This window comes from Pelodiscus sinensis, chromosome 28 (assembly GCF_052426305.1).
Source record: "Pelodiscus sinensis isolate ZL-2025 chromosome 28, ASM5242630v1, whole genome shotgun sequence".
NCBI classification, from domain to species: Eukaryota; Metazoa; Chordata; order Testudines; family Trionychidae; genus Pelodiscus; species Pelodiscus sinensis.
In genome coordinates this window covers 1,468,649-1,494,656 of record NC_143079.1, presented here as the reverse complement: position 1 = coordinate 1,494,656, position 26,008 = coordinate 1,468,649, and the positions used below count along the sequence as shown (strand labels likewise).

At 57.5% G+C, this 26,008-nt stretch overlaps 1 protein-coding gene across 2 annotated transcripts in view; it reads right to left on the bottom strand.

Moving 5' to 3' along the window:
- ZMAT4 (zinc finger matrin-type 4) overlaps positions 1 to 26,008 on the bottom strand; it is a 200,875-nt gene that overhangs the window by 163,517 nt on the left and 11,350 nt on the right. Inside the window, exons 1-2 of one of the 2 annotated variants that reach the window (XM_089773815.1) lie at positions 12,819 to 13,035; positions 12,392 to 12,427 (exon numbers count right to left, since the gene is read on the bottom strand). The gene's annotated coding sequence lies outside the window, so the exon portion shown is untranslated. Of the gene's footprint in view, positions 1 to 12,391; positions 12,428 to 12,818; positions 13,036 to 15,543; positions 15,603 to 26,008 lie in introns of those variants that run through there. The other variant, XM_089773817.1, reaches the window with a different exon arrangement.

Below are 26,008 nucleotides of genomic sequence, written 5' to 3'. Positions count from 1 at the left end.
GGAAAAGCCCAGTAGTCTAGCTCAGCAACTGCCTTGTGGCTGGTTTTATGTAGCTCCATTGGCTTCTCCCAATACTTTTTTCCAGGGGGAGGTGCACTGTTGGAGCAGCTATTAATTCCCGCTCGTGAGCCAAGTAAGATGATCTGCATGGAGTTTGTCTTGGGTCCCATCCTAAAGCTAAAGCGGGGAGCAGATTAAATGTTGATGCAACTCTGAAAGGCACAGCAGTGCTTTGCGAGGCCTGAGCTGAGGAAACTTTAATATCTGCAGGCAAACAATGGCCCTTGTTCATCATTTACCTGCCACTGTCTGCCTTGCTCTTAATTCCCTTCTGTAATAGCACAGGATTTGGCTTCAGGGCTGCAATTTAATACTTGCATAAAAGTGACAAGTATCCTGCCATTAGGCCAGGCTTACATTGAGAAAACAGCGCAGGGATTATTAGATGCTAATCAGTTAACGAGAGGGGCCGTCGGGTTTCCAAATGAACTGTTCACAGAGAACCTGTTCTCTCTGGAGAAGCAGAAATCCCAAGGAGCCGGTGACAGTCGTTTCTTGAGCAGGCTTTACGAGCAGGAGTTGCCCGGAACCGATCCGAGGTGTCTCACTGGCCAGGAGACATGCACAGCAGCAGCTCAGTGGACGTTAGGAAGTTGCCCGGGAGAAGCGCCAAGCAGGAGAGGCTGGTTATAGACAAAGAAAACCCAACTACGGCCTCCTCTGAAAGAGGAGCGCAGGCTCCAGAAATAGCCAGGCGCTTTCAAGCAGCCAAGCAGGGCTCAGATGCCGGAGCTTGCGAAAATCACGCCAGCTGTACGGGTCTAGAAGCCACGCTTGCATTCCTTGCCAGCCTGTGCAAGGTCACCTTGAGAGCCGAGCTGCGGGGCGCTGGGAAACACGGTTTGTATTCCCATGAAAGAGCCGTAGCGAGACCCTCTCGCACTGCCTCTAGCGAACAGGCCCGCGCGTGAGTCTGGTTAGCGGGAAGCTGAGTCCCACTCGAACACGGGAATGTCTGCAGCCAGAGAACACAGCTTGTTACAAGCCAACGCCCCCCAGGCAAATCCACGAGCGGGTGCGCTGGGGCGTGGGGTCAGCAACCTGCTCAGGAACAGGGACAAAAGCACCTAACTCCCCTGCAGAGTGCGGAAGCCCAGTTCCCAGCTGGGACTGTTCACAGTGACCCATCTGCAAATGATCGACAGACCCTGGAAACATCCACAACTCGTTTCGGAGAGCAGACGTGTCTGGAAAGTTCACGCTCTGCCGGGAACAAAACGAGGTGAAATTCACTCCCTTTCTCGTGGGGATTAACTCGGCTCTGGGTACGCTGCAGGGAACTCGGGACCAGCTCCAACACGGGCTCCTTTCCCCAGCCAGAGGGGGGAAGGAAAGCTTCTTGGAGGGTATCTGTAAATCATTTACTGAGCCACGGGGCCTGTGTGTCACCTGACCAAGAGAACAAAGCTGTGACAGGAGGGCGTCCCAGCCTAAGCCAGTGGTGGGCCCCTGGGGCTCATCGGGGTTATAGGTGCAGCCCACGAGCCATTTTGCTTACTCTTGCCCATGCCCGGAGTTGCCCGATTCTGCTGGTTTCTGCCTCCCAGTATTACTAGAGCGACACACACAAAGGACGAGCACGTGACGTGGGGTGCATGCTGGTTGCACACAACACGGACGGTGAGAGCCATGCGCTCCCCCCGCAGCCAATCCCAGCGCTGCTACGGTTCAGTCGGGACCCCCCGTGAATTCCAGGGATGCCAGCACCGTGAGCAAACTGCCCTGCCCCAGGGACTGTCTCGGTTACAACACTCTTGCAGTCCACGGAGATGGAGGAGGGCCACTCACTAGCCTAGGCTGCCCATCGCTGGTCCGAGCAGACTGGCCAGGCAGAGGGGACAGAGAAAGGAAGGGGTAAGGCTCTGCTCTGAGTTAGAGACAGGCCTGAGATCTCAGGTGACTTGCCCCAGGTCAGGCCATCGCTGGCAGAAGGGGAAGACAGCTCCTCCTCCACCCCCACCTGGCACCCCGACAGGCCCATTTTAGCTCAGGAGTTCAGGCCCACGCCCCACGCCAGCGAGGAGAGCGTCACAGCTCAATACAGAATCCTGCAGTTAAGGACACAGCCTAGGTCTCCTGCCAAGCAGGCCTGCGTGCTGACTGACACTGCCGAAAGCCAGCCTGCTCTGTGCGGAGCAGCCTGCACCGGCTGCTTTTCCTGGCTCTACTCTCCATTGCTGGGACTGCATTGCAGGGCCCACATGTAACGGAGCCCGGCCAGGGAGCATGGGATTTCAGCCTGGTGCCTCAGTGGGAAGCTGATAAACAGGAGGCTGGGGTTATTCATGAGGCGCATTCTCGCTAGAAAGGGGTTCGGTGTCGTGGTGTTGGTATCAATGGGGATTTATGTCCCGGAGAACAATGCGCTGTTACGGGAGAGCTCCGCTCTCCTGGCCACGCCAGCTAATGCTCAGCAACATTTTTTCTTCGCTATTTTCTGGCTCCTAACTTGGGCGCATTGTCTATTGTTGCACATCTGTCAAGCGTAACAAGGGGAGCTGTGTGGAGTTCCGTCAGGCAGGGAAATGTCAGCTTTGCCTCTTAACCCTTCCACTGCTGCTCACGCGCACACGCTGGGAATGGGGGCCGCAGACGAGGACAGAGCCCGCCCCAGGGGAGACATACAGCCACAGGGCTCGCGACTGGACCCTTCACAGGTGGAAACACCTAGGTCATTGGTTCAGTTACAACGGCAGAGTCTGCAGCCAGACTCGCCCTGTCCTGCCAGCTCTGCCATGCCGTCTCCAGTGCACCGGCTCGGACCCGCGCAAGCCACCGCAATGACTGCAAAGAGCCCAGCGTCTCCCCTGGGAAAGCAACATTCTGCACCAACACACCCGAGAGGGCAGCGCGGACACATGGCTGCAAGGGACAGGCCCCGCCACTCGGGGTCCCGGGAAAGCTTCTCTCAAAGGCCCAGGCAAGTAACAGCAGCCACCACTGCCTCGCACCAGCAGCCACCACTGCCTCGCACCAGCAGCCACCACTGCCTCGCACCAGCAGCCACCACTGCCTCGCACCAGCAAATGCCCAGAGCACAAATCCACTCCAAGCTGCCTTGCACAGTTCACATACAGGCACTTCTGAACGACAGGAGTGTTTAGTGCTAAGAATTCTTACTGCAGAAACGTGCGTCTGCCCGTCCGTTCAATAACTCCTCCTAAACAGTACCAGCTAGGACCACCACGTTCAGTAGGCACCTTCCTCTTCTCCTAACTCAAAGCCAGGTCAGGGTTCGGTTGTGCCAAGACAATGGGGTGTGAATGTGATTGTGTCTCAGAATGGAAAGGGTGGGGTCTGGGAGGAGGGAGTTAGAGAGCAGAATGACCCCAGGAGGGCTGCAATGGCCAGAGATGGGGACTGGGACAGCTAAGAACACAAGAACAGCCAGACTGGGTCAGACCAAAGGTCCATCCAGCCCAGTGGCCTGTCTGCCCACAGTGGCCAATTCCAGGTGTACCAGAGGGAGTGAACCAAACAGGTAATGAGCAAGCGATCTCCCTCCTGCATCCATCTCCACCCTCTGACACACAGAGGCCAGGGACACCATTCCTTACCCAGCCTGGCTAATAGACATTAATGGACTTAACCTCCATGAATTTATCTGCTTCTCTTTTAAACGCTGTTATAGTCCTAGCCTTCTCAGCCTCCTCAGGCAAGGAGTTCCACAGATTGACTATGCGCTGTGTGAAGAAGAACTTCCTTTTATTTGTTTTAAACCTGCTGCCCATTAATTTCATTTGGTGGCCCCTACTTCTTATATTATGGGAATAAGTAAATAACTTTCCCTTATTCATTTTCTCCACACCACTCATGATTTTATAGACCTCTCTCATATCCCCCCTTAGTCTCCTCTTTTCCAAGATGAAAAGTCCCAGTCTCTTTAATCTCTCCTCATATGGGACCCGTTTCAAACCCCTCAGCATTTTAGTTGCCCTTGTCTGAACCTTTTCTAATACCAGTATAGCTTTTTTTGAATCTGTACACAGTATTCAAGATGTGGGCGTACCATGAATTTGTATAAGGACAATAAGATATTCTCCATCTTGTTCTCGATCTCTTTTTAATGATTCCTAACATCCTGTTTGCTTTTTTGACTGCCCCTGCACACTGCGTGGATATCTTCAGAGAACTATCCACGATGACTCCAAGATCTTTTTCCTGAGTAGTTGTAGCTAATTTGGCCCTCATCATATTGTATGTCTAGCTGGGGTTATTTTTCCCGATGTGCATTACTTTACATTTATCCACATTAAATTTCATTTGCCATTTTGTTGCCCAATCACTCAGTTTGGTGAGATCTTTTTGAAGTTCTTCGCAGTCTGCTTTGGTCTTAACTACCTTGAGCAGTTTAGTATCGTCTGCAAACTTTGCCACCTCCTGCTTACCCCTTTCTCCAGATCATTTATGAATAAGTTGAATAGGATTGGCCCAAGGACTGACCCTTGGGGAACACCACTAGTTACCCCTCTCCATTCTGACAATTTACCATTTATTCCTACCCTTTGTTTCCTGGATTTTAACCAGTTCTCAGTCCATGTAAGGATCTTCCCTCTTATCCCATGACACTCCCATTGGGCCAACAGGGGCCGGGGTGGAGAAAGGGACAGCTATCTACGATATATTTCAGAGAGTTTGTGTGTGTCTGTCTGTGCTGGGGCCATGCACCCTCCCCTGGCTGTGCCTGCTGCAGGGACCATGGGGAGACGCTTCTCCCTGGCCCAATCTGCTGCACTGAGAGAGGCTGGGGCTGGCCTCTCTCCCCGGGGCAGCCTGCAGACTGAACCCCCCTCCCCAGAGCAATGACTGAAATAAAGAAAGACGAATCCGGCCTGAGTTAAGGGCCTGAGCAAAGCCAGGGAAACCTTGTCATGCTGCTTATTCTCCAGTCAATGTCATTGAAAAGCTGATCTTCCCCCCAAAGAACAGAAATAAACTCTTTGTTGACAGTTTTCTTCTTGCCCTTCTCTATCCTGCTTGGTCCCCCCGTCCTGGGGACTGGGAAAGGGGAAGAGGGAGCGGATAGAAACTGAGTGCCAAAGATGTTTTGGCTCAGTTTTCTCCTCTGGGAAAAATGGAAAGTCTCAGCCACATTGAGAGCGTTTGATTGGGTGAACAAGCAGCTCTCTGTTGAAAAAGCATTCCAGCCGCAGGCCTGCTCTCCTGACCATCAGAGGTCGCACCCCGAGGCCACAGCATGGGGACTGAGGTCCCGCGGTGCTAGGCCCCGTGTGAGCACAGAACCAGGGCAGCCCTGCCCCAACGCTCTTCCAGGCGAGGGGCCAGGCAGACAGAGCAGGGAAGCACAGGAAACATAAACCTGGTTATGATCCTGGTAATGGGCGGGGGGCATCTCCATGCTCCCAGAAAGGCTGGCCTCCCCCGCCAGCCCTTCAGCGTGCCGTCCTGGGTTCCAGCAGCGATTTAAAGGGCTCAAGGCCCTTGGGCAATTGCCCCCTTCCCTCGCACTGGCAAGCCCTCACCATGGTTGAGCATTTGCATCGTCACTTTCCCACCTCCTTGCACCTCAGTGGGGACTGGCCCAAGGAGGGTCCCGGGCGGTTTCAATGGGAGGAGGGCCCCTGCGGAGGCAGTGCAGCCTGCGACTGTTTGCGGGAGAGGATTCTGTGCTCGCCACGGCGTGACATGAAGCACTATCAGCCACAGCACAGCCCCTGCCCCGAGAGCTCAGTCGACCTGGACACGGGGTGGTCGAGAGGAAGGGGAGTGAAGTGACACGTTTGCAGCCGGGGCAACGGCAATGAGGAGGAGAAACAGCAGGAGCCAGAGTTTCACGAGCGCTCAGCGCCAAGGCGGATTTCTTAGGAAAGGCCTGGCCCAGCCTCACACAACAGCTGGCCCTGCCCGGAGTTAACTGCCAGTGCCTGAGCCCCTGGCCAGGGCCTTGCTGCATCCTGCCTCCCTCAGGCAATGGTGCTCGGCCTTCAGGAAAGGCGAGTTAGCAGCCGGCCTGTGCAGAGACCTTCCCCCCACAGCCTCTGCACAGAGCCTCCGGCAGGAACGGCGCCTGTTGGCAGGCGTCTACAACCTGAGCGCTCGAGGCTTTTCTCCCTCGGGCATGAGCAGCGAGAGCCGCTTCCTCTCGAGTGCGGAGCCGTTGGCAGATTAGATCCCCAGCCCCAGCCAACAGCAGGCCCTGCTGTCACAGTGAGGGTCCACCCTGGACAGAGCAGGGGGATTTGGCTGGCTACGCGGCCTTGGGCTCAGTCCAGCGTGTTCTTGGCAGCGGGAGCACAAGGGAAGCATTGCCGGCGCCCAGCTGCAAAGACATTTCCAGGCTTTCTGGAGAGACTGGATTTCAGGCAGGAAACAAAGCGCAAGCGGCTCCTTCCTCCGGCAGCAAGGCGGCCCCACCGCAGGCCGCTGTGGATGTCGGCCCAGGGGGAGGTGGCTGCTCCGAGGGGCTCGTCTCCCAGGTGTGCCAGGTCCGGTTCTGAACACTCAGCGGTCAGGCGCACACAATGAGGCTCCCAGCCCACGGCCCCTCACTAACAACGCGTCGTCTCCTCCCGCGCCCCCTGCAGACAGCCCGGGAAAGGCACCGGAGGGCCGGGCGGGGAGTTAACGTGTCTATTACATTCTCTTTGCCAGGGTAGGGTAGAAGCTGCCTCTGCCTCTTTGCCAGGGCCTGTTGGAGCTGCCTCTGTCACGCTTCTCCCTGGGATTGGAGGCTGATTCTCAGCTAAGCACCCGGTGCGACAGAGAGCTGCGTGGATGGGCCCCTGCACCTACACAAAGCCCCACTGAATTCCAGCATGCAGGGATCCATCGGCGCCCTGTGCCTGCCCTCTGGAGTGCTGCACGCCACTGCGCAGGACTGGCCCTGATTCGGAAACCTCTGGCAACACTTCCACCATGAGCGCTCCTTGCAGGAAGGGCTCCTCGTGCTCAGGCCACCTGAGAAACCAGCTGCGTTGAGAGGAGTGGACGTGGCCTGGTTTTCCCCACTGGGGAGAATCCCTTCCCCTCAGCTCTTGCTAGCAGTGGGTTAGGGTTACTTACCCCCATCTCCCCAGGCCCCCCACGGGTCTCTGCAATACCAGAGAGGACTTTGCTCAACCGGCTGCTGTAACTTGCAGGAGCTAGGAGGGAGAAGGAGTCTGTCTAGTCTGCAAGAAGCAGTTTTGCAAACAGGGAATTACAAAAAAACCAGTAAGACTTATAGTCAGGGAATCTGTAACCGACGTTAGGAGCCAAGACATTCCGAGCCAAGTCATTTTTGTTTTCCTAAGGGCACAGTCTGCATCAGCCAATTTCTAATGTCCTGTCTAATGCAAACAGGACTCTTATCGCTTATGATGGATGGCTTTGGAGAGCTGGGATTTCAGCGAGATCGTCAGTTTGACTCAGCTCCCCTCCATGATTTGCATGTATTACAGTTGAGATATTTGTGGGCCTCTACCTGGACCCCCTAATGGAGCTGATCATCATCATTATGCGATGCTAAGGGAGTGCAAAGAATGATGTCACAGACTACAACAGTACTGCTATTTATAGTGTAAGCCTGGGGCGCTTTTATTGGCCAAGGACCACAGGCGTTCAGTTATTCCAGCAACAGCCCATAAGGAGGATCCAGGAAAGTGTCCCTGTCTCTAAATGGTGGCAGGACGCTGGCTGAAAACAGCTTTGGAAGCTGAACGTCACCTGTCATTCTAAATTGTTAGCTTTGACCCATGTGCTGGGAAGGCGCTGGCTGGCCCAGGAGAGTCTGTGGGGTACTGTAGTTCAGGCAGCCTGACTAGGAGCGGGAGGCAGACCACTCTACTCTGCCACTCGAAAAGAATGGAACCCGGAGAAGTCAGAGCTTTTCTTAAGCCTCTTGTGTGTATCCTGGCAGCACTGAGTGCAATTACAGGCTGTGGCCTCAGAGAATAAAGACCGATGTAGTGACTGAGGAGGCCAAAATTTATAAATATTCTGCCTGTCTGAGGAACTGAAAATGTTTCCCAAAGACGCACGGAGCAGAAGGGTTAGAAAGCTTCGATGTGCCTGAGCCGCTCTGAGGCCGGGCTTAGACACTCGGGGGGACAAACAGCATTACTGGCCTTACACGTGAGCGGCGTGTCTGCACGTTCCAGGAGAGCTCCAGCATGCCAACCCCAGCCCCTCCGCCCCGGGCAATTCCTTGTTACGCACAGCGCCCCTCTGCTGCCTCCCACCCCCACGCACTTCTAGGGGACGGACACTTCAACCGCCAGCGCATCTCAGCCGGACATTCCCGTGCAAATGGGGCTTTTCCAACCGGCCCTGCCAGGCGAGGGCACGGATGTGCAAATCGCAGAGGGTCAGAGCCGGGATCACTGCCACAGCCTCAGTCCGCACAGACGCTGCCTTCGCGGTTCCGGTTTCTGAACAAGAAGCGCTGCCGAAGGGGAGAGCGGTGGCTCATTACTGGAAATGGGGCTTGTTATACCGGGCGAGATTCGTCAGGGCCAGGCCAGCTCAAGGCTGCTGGGACGGGCCTGCGGGCGTCAGTGGGAATTGGGGAGCACCGCGCCTCCACTCTCACTAGCTCCTCTGCACAGATGCGAGTTCCACTCACCAGGACTCCTGCCCCGTGGGCCCCCGGGCATGGCGGCTCCGTGCTCAGACAGCTCTGTGCAGCGCCCAGCCCAGCGGGCCGTGGCACGGGGCTGCCAGCTGCGCTGCAGTACACAAAGCAGTGAGAGTGCCGAGTGCAGCGTGGCCAGCGCTCAGCCTAGAGCTCCCTGCGGAGTCCCTCCGGCGTAGGAAGCCGGCAGCCGGGTTTCTCTGACGCCAGGGCCGGTTCTGACAGCTCAGACTGACCCTGGGCAGCGCGTCCGAGAGGCAGGGCAGAGGCAGTACTGCCGGCTGTTGGACGAACTTGTGCTGGTGAGAGCTGGCCCAGTCAGATGTTACCGCACACGCACGCTTGTCTCGCTAGCCTCTAGGGACTGACACGGCTACAGCTACGTGGCACCCAGCCACAGGAATCACGTAAAGCAGACTCTGACTTGATCCTTCCAGCTCCACGCCTCCCCAGCATGAACACTGCTCAGGAGAGATCCAAATGACGCCCAGATGATTGGCATAGGGCCAATGTTTCTATTGGTGGTGCACATTAACACATGCTTTGGTGCACAGAACAAAATTCATCCCACACACAGCTGGAAAAAATTAAAGGGAACATTGCAGCTCAGTATCAAGCTGGAAGTGCATGAAGGAAGAGTCCACGGTGTGGCTGGAAGAAATATTCCTCCGCGAGGGCCATTCGACTGCCATCAGAAGCCCACCGCCAGCCAGCTGTCTGACTCCGGGGAAGAGCCGCAGATGAACCTGACTCACAAGGGAGGTCCCATAACCAGGGTTTGGCTGTTCTCAAAATAACCCCATCACAGATCTGGATCTCCAGGAGCCAGAAACCCGGCTAAGGTGTAAGCCTGGGTGCAGACGACCAAGCTGTGCCAGTGGGGACGTGCAGCCCTACACAGGCAGCCAGGCCTGTGCAGGCAGATTCGCAAAGGTGCCTTGTTGCTGGGATCGCTGAGCTCTGCCAGTCCTGGGCTTTCTGAAGTCAGTTAACGAGCTGGCAGAGCCCTTTACTCAGCCAGGCGCAGTCGTTAGACGGGTCTGCCCCTTTTGGGGAGCAGTGCCTTTCCAGACAGCGGGATGCTTGGGCTACCATGCCCTGAGCCCTGGTACCTAACACAAACAGGGCATTTAACGCCCACGACAGCTGCAGAGGACGGGTGTGCTGACACCACTACCCTGTCCCTCCGGCACCCAGCCTGCATGCTTTCTGCCACAAGCAGCTTGTGGGGAGGCAGCCCGTAAGAAAGGTGACCCTCTCCAGAAACACCCGGGCACAGAGGGAACCATGAACACTTGCAGCCTGATTGCACAGAGGACCCTGCGGCAGCAGCGGGAGCAGGGATCACAAACTCTGCTGATGGGCATGGGCCAAGGGTCAGCCTCCCGTTCGCTGGCTAAGCCGCCCCGCTCTAGCGCGGAGCAAGCTCCGGCCAGACAAGCAAAGAGGAGAGGGGAACACACAACCCTATCGGCTCGCCCTCTAGAGCCAGGTGCAGCTCCGGCTGGGCCCACCAGCCACCTCCTCCGCTCTTCTTTCAGCTCAAATACCAGCCCCCCAGAGCGCCGGTAGCAGCTCCCAGAGCTCTACTTCTGGCGGGGGGACGTGAGCAGAGCATGAAACAGCCTCACCGGGCCTGTTCCTGGGCTGGCCACAGACTTGTGCACCTCGGACCCCAGAGAGGGAGACCCCCAACTCCTCCACCCTGGGGCCTGCTTAGCCCTGGCACTAGTCCTGCCTCAGGCAGCCTTGTCCGGCTGCCCCTGCCTGAGGCCTGCAGAGAATATTCTCGCTCCAGCCCCAGGGCGACCAGGCTGCAGGCCCTGCATGTTCCAGGTGCCGAGGGACGGCTACTGTGACAAAATGGCAAATGAAATTAAATGTGGATAAGTTTAAAGTGATGCACATTGGAAAAAATACCCCCAGCTAGACATACGACGAGCTACATCTACCCAAGAGAGAGGGCTTGGCGACATCGTGGAGAGTCCTTTGAAAACATCCACGCAGTGTGCAACGGCGGTCAAGAAAGCAAACCAGACGTTAGGAATTATTAAAAAAGGGATAGAAAATAAGTCAAGGAATATCTTACTGCCCCTGTATAAAACCATGAAGACTGTGTACAGATGTGGTCTCCTCACCTCAAAAAAGAAATTTTGGCAATAGAAAAGGTTCAGAAAAGGGCAACTAACATGATGAGGGGTTTGGAACGGGTCCCATGTGAGGAGAGGTTAAAGCGACTGGGACTTTTCAGTTTAGAGGAGACCGAGGGGGGATATGATAGAGGTCTATATTCACCCTCTCCACACCACTCATGATTTTAAAGAAAAGTTATTTATTAGTTCCCATAATATAAGAACTAGGGGCCACCAAATGAAATTAATGGGTAGCAGGTTTAAAACTAATAAAAGGAAGTTCTTCTTCACACAGCGTGTAGTCAACCTGTGGAACTCCTTGCCAGAGGAGGCTGTGAAGGCTAGGACTATAATAGAGTTTAAAGAGAAGCTAGATAATTTCATGGAGGTTAGGTCCATAAAAGGCTATTAGCCAGGGGATAGAAATGGTGTCCTTGGCCTCTGTTTGTCAGAGGCTGGAGAGGGATGGCAGGAGACAAATCGCTTGATCATTGTCTTCGGTCCACCCTCTCTGGGGCACCTGGCGCTGGCCACCGTCCGCAGACAGCATACCGGGCTAGATGGACCTTTGGTCTGACCTAATATGGCCATTCTTAATTTCTTATGTTCTTCATCAGCTGCCACCAGCTCCCCTGCCAGCAGGTGTGACATTGGCCATGGGCCCCTTCGGATGCCTCCCCGGGCCCTCCAGACTTTGAGTTGTAAAGCTGGGAGTCCCGCTCCATCCTCCAGCACCAGTTGCCAATAGGCCACCCTGTCTCCACCCCCGTCAGCCTCCCTGCCTTGCTCCTGCCCCTGCAGCCCTGAGCACAGCCCCCTGAAGAGCAGCTTACCCCCCCACGAAGCGGGTGACCCTCCCTCTGCCCACAGCTCGGGCTGTGTAGGGCACCAGGAATAGGAAGGGCACCCCTGCATGCCCCCTGTAACGGGGCCCCCTGCACTCCCAGGATGTTCCCTGGCCCCGGGGACGGAGGGAGATGAGTGAGGCCTTGGGCAGTGCTGCACCCAGGGGCTGGCGAAGGCAGGGTGTCACCCCTCCCCAAGTCCGGGGTCAGTCAAGCCACGTGGCTGCGGCTCACACCCCACTCACACTGCGGAGTCTGCAGTCACCAGTGTGCGCTTTGCTCCGCGCCCCGAGGCTCGGCCCTTCGTGTCCCTCCCTCCCGAGCTGCGGCAGGACGGGGGCCGGCTCAGAGCAGCCCCGGGCACTAACTGCTCTGGCACATGGGAAGCCAAGACAGCCAGGCTCCACGTGGAGCTCAGCAGCCATGTCACTCTGCGTGGCCCCTCTCCTGGCTGAGCGCCTTCACGGCAGCCTGAGCCCTGCCGCAGAGACGCACCAGGGAGCCTTGGCCGCGGGCTGTCAGCATCCTGCAGTGGCTCAGCAGACGAGTGCCGGCGTCAGACCCATGGCCCACGCCCCACAAGGGCCGTCAGCCCTAGACGCTGATTTCACCAACCGGTCACCACAGGTACACGCCTCAGCGCCATGACGCCGGCCCCGGGAGCCCCGGACAGTCCCCGGGGGGATGCCGATCTGTCCCACCACCTCAGGACACAGATGGCCCCTGGCACCCACAGACCCAGGAGCGCTACTCCCTCCCGCGCCCAAAGGGCAGGCACTTACCCCCGCTCAGCTGCACCTCAGCGCTCGCGGCCAGGCCTGTAACGAACCACAGAGACCGAATGGGAAAGGAGCAGTAACTACAAGGTTCACACAGGGAAACAGCATGGCCAAGCTCCCGCCCCGTGGCAGCCAGCACGGCCCTCCACGCAGCCTACTGAGCCACCCTGGTCCCAGGCTAGTCCACAGTACGGGGTGAACCCCATGGGCCCGGTTTCCCCTCTCAGGGGCAGGCTCTGTATTGGGGGGGATTGGGGGAACCTGGGCCCATCACCACTCCAGGCTCCAGACCAGGGGCCCTATCATAGCAGCAACACACAGGGTGACTTCTGCTCCCCATCTGGCAGCTTCCTTCCCTGGGCCACTTCCCCAAAGGATCCCTCCCAGACCTCTCCTCTGGTACCCGAGCACGTCAGTTCTCAGCTCTCACCCAGTTCTCCAGCAACCCAGCTCCCCGGCCTCCACGTTTTTCCTTCCCCCTCCCTCACCTGGGGAAACCTTTGAAAGCAGCCCACAGGTGTCTGATTAGCCTGCTCCTTCAGGCAAGCTGGTAACTAGCCTCAGGTGTGTGCCTGCCTTGAGTACATGGCAGAGGTCTCGGCCAGTTTCTTTATCCAGAGCCCTGCATACCTGCCCTGCATTAGAGTGTGGCGGCAGCTGGTCTGGGTTCACAACAGATTCAAAAGGCAACCCAATCTTCCATACTGCCCTGTAGGGCTAACCACGGGGAGTCTTTTGCTTATGCCTCCTAACTCGTGCCCCCCAGAGTCCAAGCAGCATCAGCGTCTAGTTCCCTCTTGTTAGGGGTTTTTGTTCCCTTCCCCTTAGTGCTGTGAGCTGCAAGCTCAGCTGACGGAGGAGTTCCCTTGCCAGCACCTCTTCGGGGGGGGGGGGGAGAGAAACCAGCAAAGTCTTTTGTCCATTTTCCAGTTCCGCTCTGTGTCCGTGGGCAGGACGTGACACCTTCCGTGGCAACCAGCAACTCTGGGTAACAGAGAAGTGGCCTGGGCGTTTCCAGCCCACTGTGGCAAAGTGAAGGAGGGACCCGAACAGGGCAGGCAGCTCTTTCGCTTTCCTTGCGCGGCTGCCGCACTTTGCCTACTAGAGAGACTTGGAAATACAGCCCAGGCCATAAAGTGTTACTGGACACCCCCGGTCTGTACTGCTCGGATGTGTCAGCCAAGACCTCCTCCCCCCCCCCGGTCTGTACTGCTCGGATGTGTCAGCCAAGACCTCCTCCCCCCCCCCCCCCCCCCGGTCTGTACTGCTCGGATGTGTCAGCCAAGACCTCCTCCCCCCCCCCCGGTCTGTACTGCTCGGATGTGTCAGCCAAGACCTCCTCCCCCCCCCCGGTCTGTACTGCTCGGATGTGTCAGCCAAGACCTCCTCCCCCCCCCCCCCGGTCTGTACTGCTCGGATGTGTCAGCCAAGACCTCCTCCCCCCCCCCGGTCTGTACTGCTCGGATGTGTCAGCCAAGACCTCCTCCCCCCCCCCCCCGGTCTGTACTGCTCGGATGTGTCAGCCAAGACCTCCTCCCCCCCCCCGGTCTGTACTGCTCGGATGTGTCAGCCAAGACCTCTTCCCCCCCCCCCCGGTCTGTACTGCTCGGATGTGTCAGCCAAGACCTCCCCCCCCCCCCGGTCTGTACTGCTCGGATGTGTCAGCCAAGACCTCCTCCCCCCCCCCCCGGTCTGTACTGCTCGGATGTGTCAGCCAAGACCTCCTCCCCCCCCCGGTCTGTACTGCTCGGATGTGTCAGCCAAGACCTCCTCCCCCCCCCCCGGTCTGTACTGCTCGGATGTGTCAGCCAAGACCTCCTCCCCCCCACCCCGGTCTGTACTGCTCGGATGTGTCAGCCAAGACCTCCCCCCCCCCCCCGGTCTGTACTGCTCAGATGTGTCAGCCAAGACCTCCCCCCCCCCCCCGGTCTGTACTGCTCGGATGTGTCAGCCAAGACCTCCTCCCCCCCCCCCCCGGTCTGTACTGCTCGGATGTGTCAGCCAAGACCTCCTCCCCCCCCCCCCCGGTCTGTACTGCTCGGATGTGTCAGCCAAGACCTCCTCCCCCCCACCCCGGTCTGTACTGCTCGGATGTGTCAGCCAAGACCTCCCCCCCCCCCCGGTCTGTACTGCTCAGATGTGTCAGCCAAGACCTCCCCCCCCCCGGTCTGTACTGCTCAGATGTGTCAGCCAAGACCTCCCCTCCCCCCGGTCTGTACTGCTCAGATGTGTCAGCCAAGACCTCCCCCCCCCCCGGTCTGTACTGCTCGGATGTGTCAGCCAAGACCTCCCCCCCCCCCCGGTCTGTACTGCTCAGATGTGTCAGCCAAGACCTCCCCCCCCCCGGTCTGTACTGCTCAGATGTGTCAGCCAAGACCTCCCCCCCCCCCGGTCTGTACTGCTCAGATGTGTCAGCCAAGACCTCCCCCCCCCCCCCCGGTCTGTACTGCTCAGATGTGTCAGCCAAGACCTCCCCCCCCCCCCCCGGTCTGTACTGCTCAGATGTGTCAGCCAAGACCTCCCCCCCCCCCCCCGGTCTGTACTGCTCAGATGTGTCAGCCAAGACCTCCCTCCCCCCCCGGTCTGTACTGCTCGGATGTGTCAGCCAAGACCTCCCCTCCCCCCAGTCTGTACTGCTCGGATGTGTCAGCTAAGACCTCCCTCCCCCCCCGGTCTGTACTGCTCGGATGTGTCAGCCAAGACCTCCCCCCCCCCCCCGGTCTGTACTGCTCAGATGTGTCAGCCAAGACCTCCCCCCCCCCCCGGTCTGTACTGCTCGGATGTGTCAGCCAAGACCTCCCCCCCCCCCCCGGTCTGTACTGCTCAGATGTGTCAGCCAAGACCTCCCTCCCCCCCCGGTCTGTACTGCTCGGATGTGTCAGCCATTCCTGCAAAATGCTCTGGAGCAATCAGACGATGAACAGCAGAAGCCCCCCTCCCCCCCCTCACAGGAGTTCACGGGCCACGGCGCACAGAGCCAGAGACACGGCTGGTCATCTTGTGTCAGAATCTGAGCTCCCCAGCCAGCGTCCTGGCTCCACCGACGCTCAGTCCTGGAATAGGCCTTTTGTTCATGCCATAAGCCGTCCCACACTCTCGCAGGCATCCTCTAACCACACCTGACTGAACAGAGGCCAAACTTGCCCCAAACTAACCTCTTGAGGGTGGCGTGAGTCTTGCGCAGGCCTGGTACTCCATCTTCCCAGTGAGCGCTCTGCAGGCAGAGACAAAACGAGTTGAACAGATTTAGAATTAGAAGGAAGAAGGCCTGTCACACTTAACCCCAAGTCTGGTCACAGCAATTGCCGGCAGTGCCCGTCTCTGACGGCAGATTGGAAGCCCGCCAATGGAATCTGGCTGCAAAGGACAGTTGTCCCGAAGACGGCGGTACCGCTGTGTAACAGCTCCAGGCCCGAATGCGGGAGGCTGGGGAAGAAACAGCCTCCCATCAGAGCCGTAGAAAGAAGCCCCACTCGACCTGAGCCATCAGTTCCCTTCTTGTAATATTTGTTTGAACCTGTCAGTGTGTTTTCTCCAGCCCAAATAAACAGGGTCTGGACTCAATCACCCGGCGCACGGGTGCACTTGGTTTGAGGGATGTTCAGGGAATGGAAACAGCTTCACCCAAGTGGTCAGCTGGTTCCTCCGTTTACTCTCCTGCAGATGGCCGTGTTTCATGCTGGCATGTTAGAATAAACATACATGCTAAAAGAAGCTAACACCACGCCGCAGCTCTGCTGTGCGGTGTCTCAGCACTCGGAAGCCTGGCTGTGCAGTGCGAGTGGGCAGGGTCCGACTAAGATTGATTACAAGCGGCACAATTTTCATTCAGAGTTACAGTAAATCAAGAGTCCCGTTCCCCTTTGATGCGAACTACAGATCCCTAGCAGCGTGGAGCTTCCCGCAAGTGGAGATGTGGCCATAGCGAGGCAGGCTCACGCGCCCGGGGAGCCCACTGGGAACACGATCACAGATGCCATCGACTGGTTCCCAAAACCCAGCGTGTTTGTCAGACTCAGCACAGACACAGATCTCCTCCAAGAAGGAAGCACTAACTGCCCAAGGACAATCAGTAACTGGAGCTGAGTGACCAGAGAGGGAGGACCACGAAGGAGCTGCAAATAGACTGAAATGGCTGCAATTTAAGCCCCTTGCTCCGTTCCTGTCCTCGGAGGTTAAGAACAATTTTCCTCCCTCCTCCTTCTAACCAACTTTTCTGTACTTGAAAACTGGTATCACATCCCCCTTTGGTCTTCCCTTCTCCAGACTGAACACCCAGCTGTTCCAATCTTCCCTCCCAGATCATGTTTTCTAGACCTCGAATTATTTTTTGTTGCTCTTCTCTGGGCTTCCTCCAATTTGTCCCATCTCTCCTGACTGCTGTGTGGTGCCCCTGGAGGCTGCAGAAAGAGGAAGGCTGAATTCAGAGCCATGAGGCTAGCCAGGACAGAGCAGCACCAGCTCGGTATGTGGAGAAGCTGCCCTCTCTGCTCGACGCTTTGCTGTGAGGGGGCTGGAGGCCACAGGGCCAAGGGTGTTTAAGAGGAGTGGGTCAGCCACTGGCAAGTATTTACCAAGAGGCCCTGGAGAGATTGCCACCGGAGGAAGATTCTGGTGGAGAGGCAGCAGGAGAAGGGCACAATAAAACACCACAGCCACAGCTGCCCCGGCTTCCTCCCTGCTTCGGCTCACGGAGAGCTGCTCCCCCAGCCAGGTTCCCCACTCCCGTCTCCTCTCTGTGCCTGCTCCCCAGCCCGTTCCCTTCCTTCACCAAGAGATGGCACCAGCTGCCCACTGCTGCTGAGGGGGATGTGTAAGGGGTGGCAGGTGCTGTCTGAAGTGGCAGGCGCCATCTCTTTACCTGAGTGCGTCAGGGACCAGGCTGTTCCAGAAATGCCTGGAGTTTGGCTCCCTGCTGCCACCACCCCAGCGGGCACCTGGGATCCTGTTCAGGGGAATTAACACTCCCCCACACACAGCAAGGGCAACATCCGCAGATGTGCGTCTCCACCACTTTCAGGCTCCATTTCTTTGGTCTCCCCCTCACGCTGGGGCCTGGGTCGAGGGGAGAGGCTCCCAAGCATGCACGGGACCCCCTGGCTGCGCCTTCCCATCTCCTGCTAAACGCTCACGGTCCCGGGGGTTAGCGCACAGCCCCAGCCTGGCAGCGGGGTGGCGGGAGAGGAGGGTACGGGCTTGGAGCATAGCTGGCAGCAACAGAACCATCTGCCGGGGAGCTGCCGAGCTCCTGTGTACAAGGACACACCGGCTGTGCTAGCACAAGCCACGTGGCCATGGTAAGAGCTCTCCAGGCGGGAGCTTCCTGCCGCGGTGCGCTCACAATACGCCGGCCTGCTGTGCTTCCCCGCTGAGGTGCCCCCTGCTCACGGGAACAGGGCATGATTGGCGCGCGCTGCTGAGAAAGAGCACCCCCTTTCTGGTGCCCAAAACAGCCCGTTTCTCCCAGCCCCACTGCGCAGCTGGAGGGGGCTGTCAGAGACGCCCAGGGTTGCCAGGTGTCCGGTATTGGCCCGGACAGTCTGGTATTTTCGCCTCCTGACCAGTAAACTCCCTTTGTCCCAGAAGCTGCTTCCTGCCCATTCTTGCAGAGCTGAGGTTAAATACCAATCCTGTTCCAAAGGCCTTGGCCTTTCGCCGCTAAAGCAGCAGAGGAAAATCAAGCCCCAGAAGAAGAAAACACAGAACACACATGGCTCAGAGTCAAGGTCTAACGATTCCACCAAAGTCCCCACTGAAATTACCAAAGAAAAAGATCAATATGAACCAATTAGCTTTTCTACTTTCTGCTACTTAATTCCGTTACAGAAAGCTGCCTGATTGGCTGAGATTCATGCAGGCTCTGGGACTTGTCCCTGTATTGCTTGTAAAAAATGGCAGAACAATGTGTACTGAAGACAACTCAGTGATGTTGAACAGAAGCAATTATGCCCAGCAAATCGCAAATCAATGTTATGTAGACGCTAGACATATTATATACAAGGAATTAGGGATTCCAAGGGCTCATTCTGTCATCTTGGGCCATGAGGATTTATGGCTCCAACTCCCTTTACATCACAAAAAAGATATTCCTTTGGGAGCCGGTAATGAGGGAGGTTGTCAGGGTTACTGCGAGAAAGAACCTCCACGAGCTCATTCCCATCTTGTGCATGACCCACTGCAATTTCAGAAGGTGAAAGGAGCACAATGGAGACCAGCGTTTATCAGTTTTCTTGTACTTTGACTCCGGAGATTTTCTGCAGTGCACAGGGGACGTGTCACAGCGTGGACTGATCGAGTCAGCCTGACTTCTCGGCTGTGGGACTGCGCCAAGCTGCCATCGCCACGCAATCCCCGTGGGCACTGTGACAGGGCCACAGAGCCACCAGCAGGCTGCTTCCCGGTGCAGGAAGATAGATGCCAGCCAGTGCAAGAGAAGCAGCGGTGTCGCCTGGGCTAGCCACCCCTCCTGCCCACTTGCCGGGGCACTCACAGCTGGCTAGCCTGAGGGGCCTCTCTGCTGCGGGAGCCACACTGCCTGCGCAGCTCGCAGGCTGGAGCGGAGCGAGCGGGTCTAGTCACCGCCACTTGGAGGCCTGCTCCTGGCTGGGTGGAGACGTAATAACTCCAGAGCAGAGCGGGAGAATCCCAGCCCCCACCCGCCTCGGGAAAAGGCAATGTGTGAACGCTCTCGCTTCGCCCCAGGAGCCACGTTTCCCTGGGGGAGGGGATGGTGCCTGTCTACAGCATGTCCCAGGCATGGCCAGACTGGGTCACCAGCTCTAGGCTGGAGCAGCCTCGCTCGTGCACGTTAATGCCGCAAGCAGCGGCTTCATGAAGACCAGCTGGCGGGAAGGCAGTTTTATGGCCTCTGCCTTCGTTTCAGCGGAGAGGGGAAAGGATCTGAAGACCACACATGCTCTGAGCAACGTTTCACTTCTAGCACTTTTACAGGCAGATTCCACAATAAATCTCTCCCTCAAAACCCGCCCTCGTCTTAATAAATAAATGCCACTTGTGGGCCGCTGGACTTTCCTTTCCTCGGCATGATGCAGACTTCCCCACGTGCAGGCTGTAAATCTCTGTCCCGGGCCTAACCCCTCCCCCCGCCTCTTGTTTTCCTTTCTCACTTGATCAATAACGGGAGTGTGGGAATGGCTTGTGCAGCTGGCCACGAGTCCTGCTCATGCGTCCGAGGCATGCAGCCAGCAGGTGCTCTCCTGGGCCCCAGGCTCAGCGATGGGCCCGGCTCCCACTAAAGTCGATGGAGGTTTTTATTAGTGACCTCGCTGGCATCAGGATTAGCAGAATGGGTTCAATCCGCAGGGCTCACAGCCCCATTAAACCCGACTGATTTCGGGACCAGGCAGGCCCCAGCAGGGGAAATCTCTCCCACAACAGAGCAGCTCTCTCCCAGCCAGGCCCCCTTGTCCCTCGCCTGAATCGTCATCTGCTTTTCCAGGCCTGGACCTCCAGCCAGGGAGCCTCCAGGTCTTCCCGTGCTGGACTTTGCCCCCAAATACATGCCGGAGCCACGCCCCCAGCCCAGGGGGGCCAGCGAGCAACAGGCTGGGAAACCCCAAACTTGCTGTCACTCCTGCCTTCAGCCAGGAGGGGAAGCTCAGCAGCAGCCAGAAAGCTGGCAGACAGAGGAGCCAGGCCGCTGGCACTGCCCCCTCTGCCCAGTTCCTGGTGTGATCCAGACCGAACGGGGCACCTGGAAGCACGGCCAGCTCCATGCTCACAAGCAGAGCCGTTCGGCGTGCCAGGGGACTTGGGCTGCGTCTCCCGAAGGGCCCCTCGGCAGCCTGGGCCCAGGGACTGAGCTGAGTGACAGGGAAAGGCTGCAGCTCTGAGAGTGGCAGGAGTCACCCTGCACCGTCAGTGAGTCTGACAGGGGCTCACCGTTGCTGAGGCATTGTGGGTAATACTTTGGGGTGCTCGGCGGAGGAGGAAGTGCCCTTGACTTGTCACGTTTGCTACCTCATGCTCCCCTGCTCTCTGTAGACAGGCCGTGCAGGAGCATCTGACCTGCTCCTCATCCCACAGCTCAGCAATGAACACCCCACCCTCTGCTCCTCCGCTTGTGCTCCGCCTGGCCCTCTGTCCCGTTCTAGTGCACACTGTCTGGCACACAAGTGTGACCTACTCACACCCCGCTTAGGCTGTGACCCATTGCTGCTCAGGGGAGGTGGCGATTCCCCAGTTCCCTGCCAGACTGAGAGGGTCCCTATGGGCGCCGGTCCCTGGCGAGCCAGCCCGTGTACAGCCGCATGAGTGCCCGGGAGTGCGCTGCAAGAGCAGCTCTTTCGCAGGCTCGGCAGCCAATTCCTGGGGAAACCTGGGAGCCTCCAAGGGCACGTGGCACTGAACATTCACCAAGAGACCCGGGTCCGGCTCCCATTTCCATGCCAACGGGACGATATCAGCCATGGCAGCACGTCTGGCTTCAAGAGCAGCTTCCTGCCAGGAGATTCCTCTGTGCTTTAGTGTAAACACTTCTCAGTGACAGATTCTATTCATGTTCCTGCCTAATAAACCCCAGGTGGAGGCAGCAGGGCCGGGTTTGTAAAATCTTCAAACAGCTGGGAAAAGTTCAGACCTGGCCTTGGCCTTTGGTCAGAGAAGCAAACCTGTCAGAGGTCAAATACTTAGAAGATGATGGACGGACGGATGGACGTCGCCTGTTGGGCCTCAGCCTGGCACCAGCCAGGAAAGAGGAGACTTTGGGGAGTCAACAAAGGAGCCAGCACATGCCACGGCTCAGGGGCTTCCTCCATTCCTAACACACGGACACTTGGCAGGAGAACAACGGGAGCACGATTTCCCAGGGCCTGGGAGCGTGTGACTCCTTAGGGTCATCGTTGCCTCACTGAATACTCCACCTCTGTATCTCCCTGGCTGAGGGACTTCAGGGCTCCCTGTGGCCCGATCACTTGGTCTTCAGAGACTGGATCCTGTGTCAGATTCCCAGCCACCAAGCCGTATCCCTGCCCTCACTACTTCTGCCTGCAGCCGCTTGTGGCCTTCTCTTCGGCCTGGCGGTGCTGCCATCCGGAGGATGTAATGTGCACGATGAGGCTTCGCAGAGCTGCCCCTTAGGACACCGGGCCTCACAGTGCTCTCCTGCCCCCTCAGCTGCTGAGTGGTCAGGTCTTCCCGTGCACGAGGAGTGTCTCTGTGCCAGGACACAATGTGGAATCCTCAGCTCCCCAGAAACTCCACACAGCAAGGTGACTTTTCTCTGAGCTGACGTGGCCCGTGCTGAGGCTGGCAGCTGCGCCCAGGCCTGTCTGCTACCACAAACAGCTCGCTACACCAAGGGCATGTGCAATGGCTACGTTCCTGGCTGGTGCTGAGACCGCCCCGAGCCCTCGCTTCGCTTTGCTGTCCTGGCTGCACTGGTGGAGACCGTTCCTGCACCAGACAGGTCGGGCAGAAAGCGGTTTACCCTGCGGACTTAGCGCCTCTCCTCCAGGCAAGGCAGGCTCAGTTAAAGCTGAGGAGAGAGTCGGCCACCCCAGGGGCCCTGGCTCCATGTGTCCCGTGTCATTATCTCCCCACAGAACCAGCATTCCTTCCTCCAGAGCCAGCTAATGGCTCCTGCCTGCATCCTCCACAGCGCGCTCTGGACGGCAGAGTCACTGCAGCGTGTAATCCGGCTGGGGCTGTGCTCCGTGGATTTTACCTCTGTGGACTGGGCAGATTTCAGACTGGGCTGTACAAAAGCTCTGCACCTAAGTGTGCTCTGCACTGCACAGGCAAGTGCTCCATGCTATAAGCTGGTCAGCCAGGAGCGCACTGGCAATCAAAATAGGCCCAGGAAATGGGCTGAGAACGGCCCTGCCCCTGACATCACCCCTGCGTGCCCCTTGAGCCCTGCCCCTGCTTCATGTCCGGCACGCGGCGCAGGTGGTGGGTCGGGCTCTGCGTGCTGCATACAGTGCGGACGCGGAGCCGCTCGGAGTGGGGGTAGTGTCACCCGGACACGACGGCCCACCAGGTAATTCCCGGCATCCCGCCGAGCCAGTCCGCCCCTGTGGTCGCTCTGGGAGGGGCACCTCCCCTTCGGCGTCAGTGGGTGGCCACTCCAACCCACTGCACATACCCACGGCAGAGTCAAGGAAAGCCCCACGGCCAGAGTGGTGATGGGAGGGATTGTTCATGGAGTCCACGGCAGCAGCAAGGAAATAAATGTCACTGAAAGCAGAATCCTAGGTTGGACGTTAGGAAAAACTTCCTGCCTGTCAGGGGGGTGAAACACTGGAACAAACGGCCTGGGGGGGTAGTGGAATCTCCAGCACTGAAGATGTTTAAGAGCAGGTGGGACACACACTTGCTGGGGATGGTCTAGCTGGTGCCTGGCCCTGCTGTGAGCACTAGGGATGAACTACGTGATCGCTCGAGGCCCTTCCCGGGGTGCAATAGCGGTGACGTAACGAGTCTGTGTGCTCGAGGGACAGAGGAGCCGTCAGCCACAGGCAGTGCCATGGGGGGCAGGGAGTCCCATAAGTGCTCAGAAGTTGAGAAGCGCAGGGACACACAGCATGGTGAACACCCATGAACATGGGGCCCACAGACGGGAGCAGTTCCAGGAGCAGGTAACTCCAAAGCTTCCACTGGACAGGCTACGGAGAGCGCAGGAACCCAAGAGCTCTACAGAGATCTATAGACAGGCCACTAGAAAGGACACAGCCCGATGGAATTCACTGCCCCACCCACAACTGGCCCCGATTTTTTCAGACTGCTCCATTCCCAAAAGCTTCCTGTGGGCTCCTGGCAGCCAGCTCAGCATGCCAAGTTCTGCTGCTACTCTGGCTCTTTCTACTTCCCTGTCCCCATCTGTCCCTGAGCCTTTTCCCTCGTTTGCTGGCCCGGTCGGCTGGAGGGTCAGCTGTTCGGACGAGGGACAGTCTCTTGCTGCCTGTGTGCGCCGCCCGTCGCACACGGAGCCCCGTGCTAGGCGGAAGTCACTGGCAGCTGCCATGCTGAGAAGAATTATCCCCATCTTCCTGTAAGTCTGGTCAGAAAAGTGCAGCTGTTCCTGCTGGCCAAGTGTTGAATTTGTGCACAGCTACCTCCCAAAGTCTATTTCTACCAAATGCGCCACTGACAGCTTCTTCTTCTCTGATCTGCTTTATTTGTCTATTTATTATTGAAACTGGCCGTTTGGAGCACAGCCGTCTGGTGGGCTGGAATCCTGAGTCTGGACTAATTACTTCATCAGCGAGGCAGTGAGGAGCATTTGGGAGTTTCAAGAGTTCTATCAAAGCTAAACAAGATGAAAAGACCCGTAATCACAGAGAAATGTGTAGTCCAGAGCCAAGCAAGGCCTCTGAGGTTCCCTTTTCTACTGCACACCCCTGGGCTGTAATTCATCTGAGGAGGTGGGTTTTGCCCCCCGACGCTCATGATACTAGCTAAGTATTTTGTTAGTCTCTGAGGTGCCACAGGACTGCTCGTTGTTTTTAACATGTTTCTGACTTGTCATCCAGGAGCTCTCAGGGCCAGGGCCTGCCTGTTGCATTGAAGCCAGAGCTGCCATAGAAGGGCTCTGCTCTTTCTCTGCGGGTTTGGGTCTGGAGGGCCCATTGCAAAGGCAGCAATCTCTAGTCAGATTATTCTCTGCCACTATTCAATGCACTCCGTTCCATTGACTTCAGCAGGCTCTGGAGCAACAGAAGAAGCTCTGAGTCTCTGGAGGCTTGAATAAGTCAAGCGGTGACGTGGTCACCACCTTGCAAAAACCTCCCAGCCCCAGAGCCCCAACGCCTGCACACTACGTCACTTACAGGAAAGCAAAAGGCTCAGACATTTAAGTTGGAGGCACTTCATGCTAAAACACGCTTCCAGTCTGTGCTCAGGAAATGAAGAGGATCAGAACTGATCTGCCTCCTCGTAGGAGGGGCAGCTGCCCACTGCTACTCGCTGTCATTGTTCGTAGCAGGTCCCTGACGAAGGTTGCTCAGTAGTCACTGAAACCCAGCCCCAAAGGTTGGCTGCAGAGGGGTTTGTCAGGGTGCCTGTTGCAGCTAATTCGATAGTAGCCTGATAGTTCAGACAATCGGGGGGCATCCAGGAGCACCGTATCTACTGGGACGCCTGCCCCCCATTTCAAATTGTGGCTGGTTTCTCTCCGATATCTGGATCCAGGAGCCACATTTGTCCTTAGCCAACATGTGAGCATGACTGGGCCAGCCAGGGCTTCTCTCAGTTTATTGCCAGGCACCAATCCTGGACTAGCCTGAAAACATTCTCAACCCCTGTCACATTTGGTACCAGCCGCGGAGCTGCGGGTGGCAGCCAGCCAGCTGGTTTGGCAGAGACAACACTAAAGAAAAGGGGGGCGGGGGACACAACCTGATGGAAAAATGTCCCCTTTGGTCCTCTTGTTGAATTAAACCACATGTACATGTTACAAATATAGCGGAAAGGAACAACTCTCCGGCACATGCTTGCAAACAGAGTCCTATTTCAGAGATTTCAGAAATTGGTGGCTGAATGCTGAAACAATATAGCCCGTAGACACGGGCATTTGGAAGTGATTACCGAGCATGAACTCAGACGTTCAAAATAAAAGTTGTTGCCGGCGTGAGGCACTCGCTGCCAGGGACTGGAAATAAGAGCGAGTGAACAAATGGACCAGCAGGGCGGGAGGGATGAGGTCCGTGAATGGCACAGGGAGTCGCGGAGAGGAGAAATCCCCCTGGCCTCAAGGCTCGCGGTTGCCAGGAGGGTCCTTCCCCACTGCACACAGAGCAAGGCTGTGCCTGGAGGTCGGGGGGAGGCGGGCCGTATCCACGGAGGCCTGGATCAAGTGGGACAGCCTGGCTCTAGGATGGCCACAGCCAGATACCTGGGCAATCGTCCCAGTCCTGACACAGGAGAGTAGCCCCGTTGTGTCCGTGAGCCTGGCTCTCTGCCCGCCCAGTGCGAGCTGGAGGGGCTGCCCCGGCGCGGCAGGGGGCTCCCAGCAGCCTTCGCCAGCGGCTATCAAATGGTTCTGAGCACACAAAGGTTTTCACTCCCGTGATGGGCTCCCTCCTCCAGCCTCTGCAGCCCGCGGGGAGCCAGCTCTCCTCTGCCTCAGACCGCCAGGGCTGGGGCTCAGAAGGGGTGAATTCCATTTCTTGCTCGAGGGCGCTGCTGGAGCGGAGGCCGCAGAAGTAACTTAGACAGACAGTTGGCCTAAGTCAGCATCAGAGGAGGATCTGCCCCCCCGCCCCCGCCCCAGGTGCAGCGATCTGATGGGAACCATCACCCCCAAAGGGAGGCCAGTGGCCTCTGCTGCGTTTCCTCCTCCTCGCCGTGGTCCGGTAGTGCTCAGAGGCCTGCCCCTGCCAGCACTCCCGCCTGTGAAGGGATGCAGCTTTGGCTGAATGTGTTCCTGGGCGCAATGTTTAATTTAGGAGTAGCCTTTCCTTCCTGGAGGGCTCGCAGCCATACGCTGGGCACTGCCCGCTCACAAGGCAAGAGGCATCCATGCGCCGAGTCTCCGAGTCAAAACAGACCGAAGGTGGGAGACAAACGCTGAAAAGCCAAAGTGACCCAGCTGAGACAGGAACTGAGTCGAGGCTGAAGCCCCAGTTCATTGTCTGAATGACCCTACCCAGCGCTCCGTTT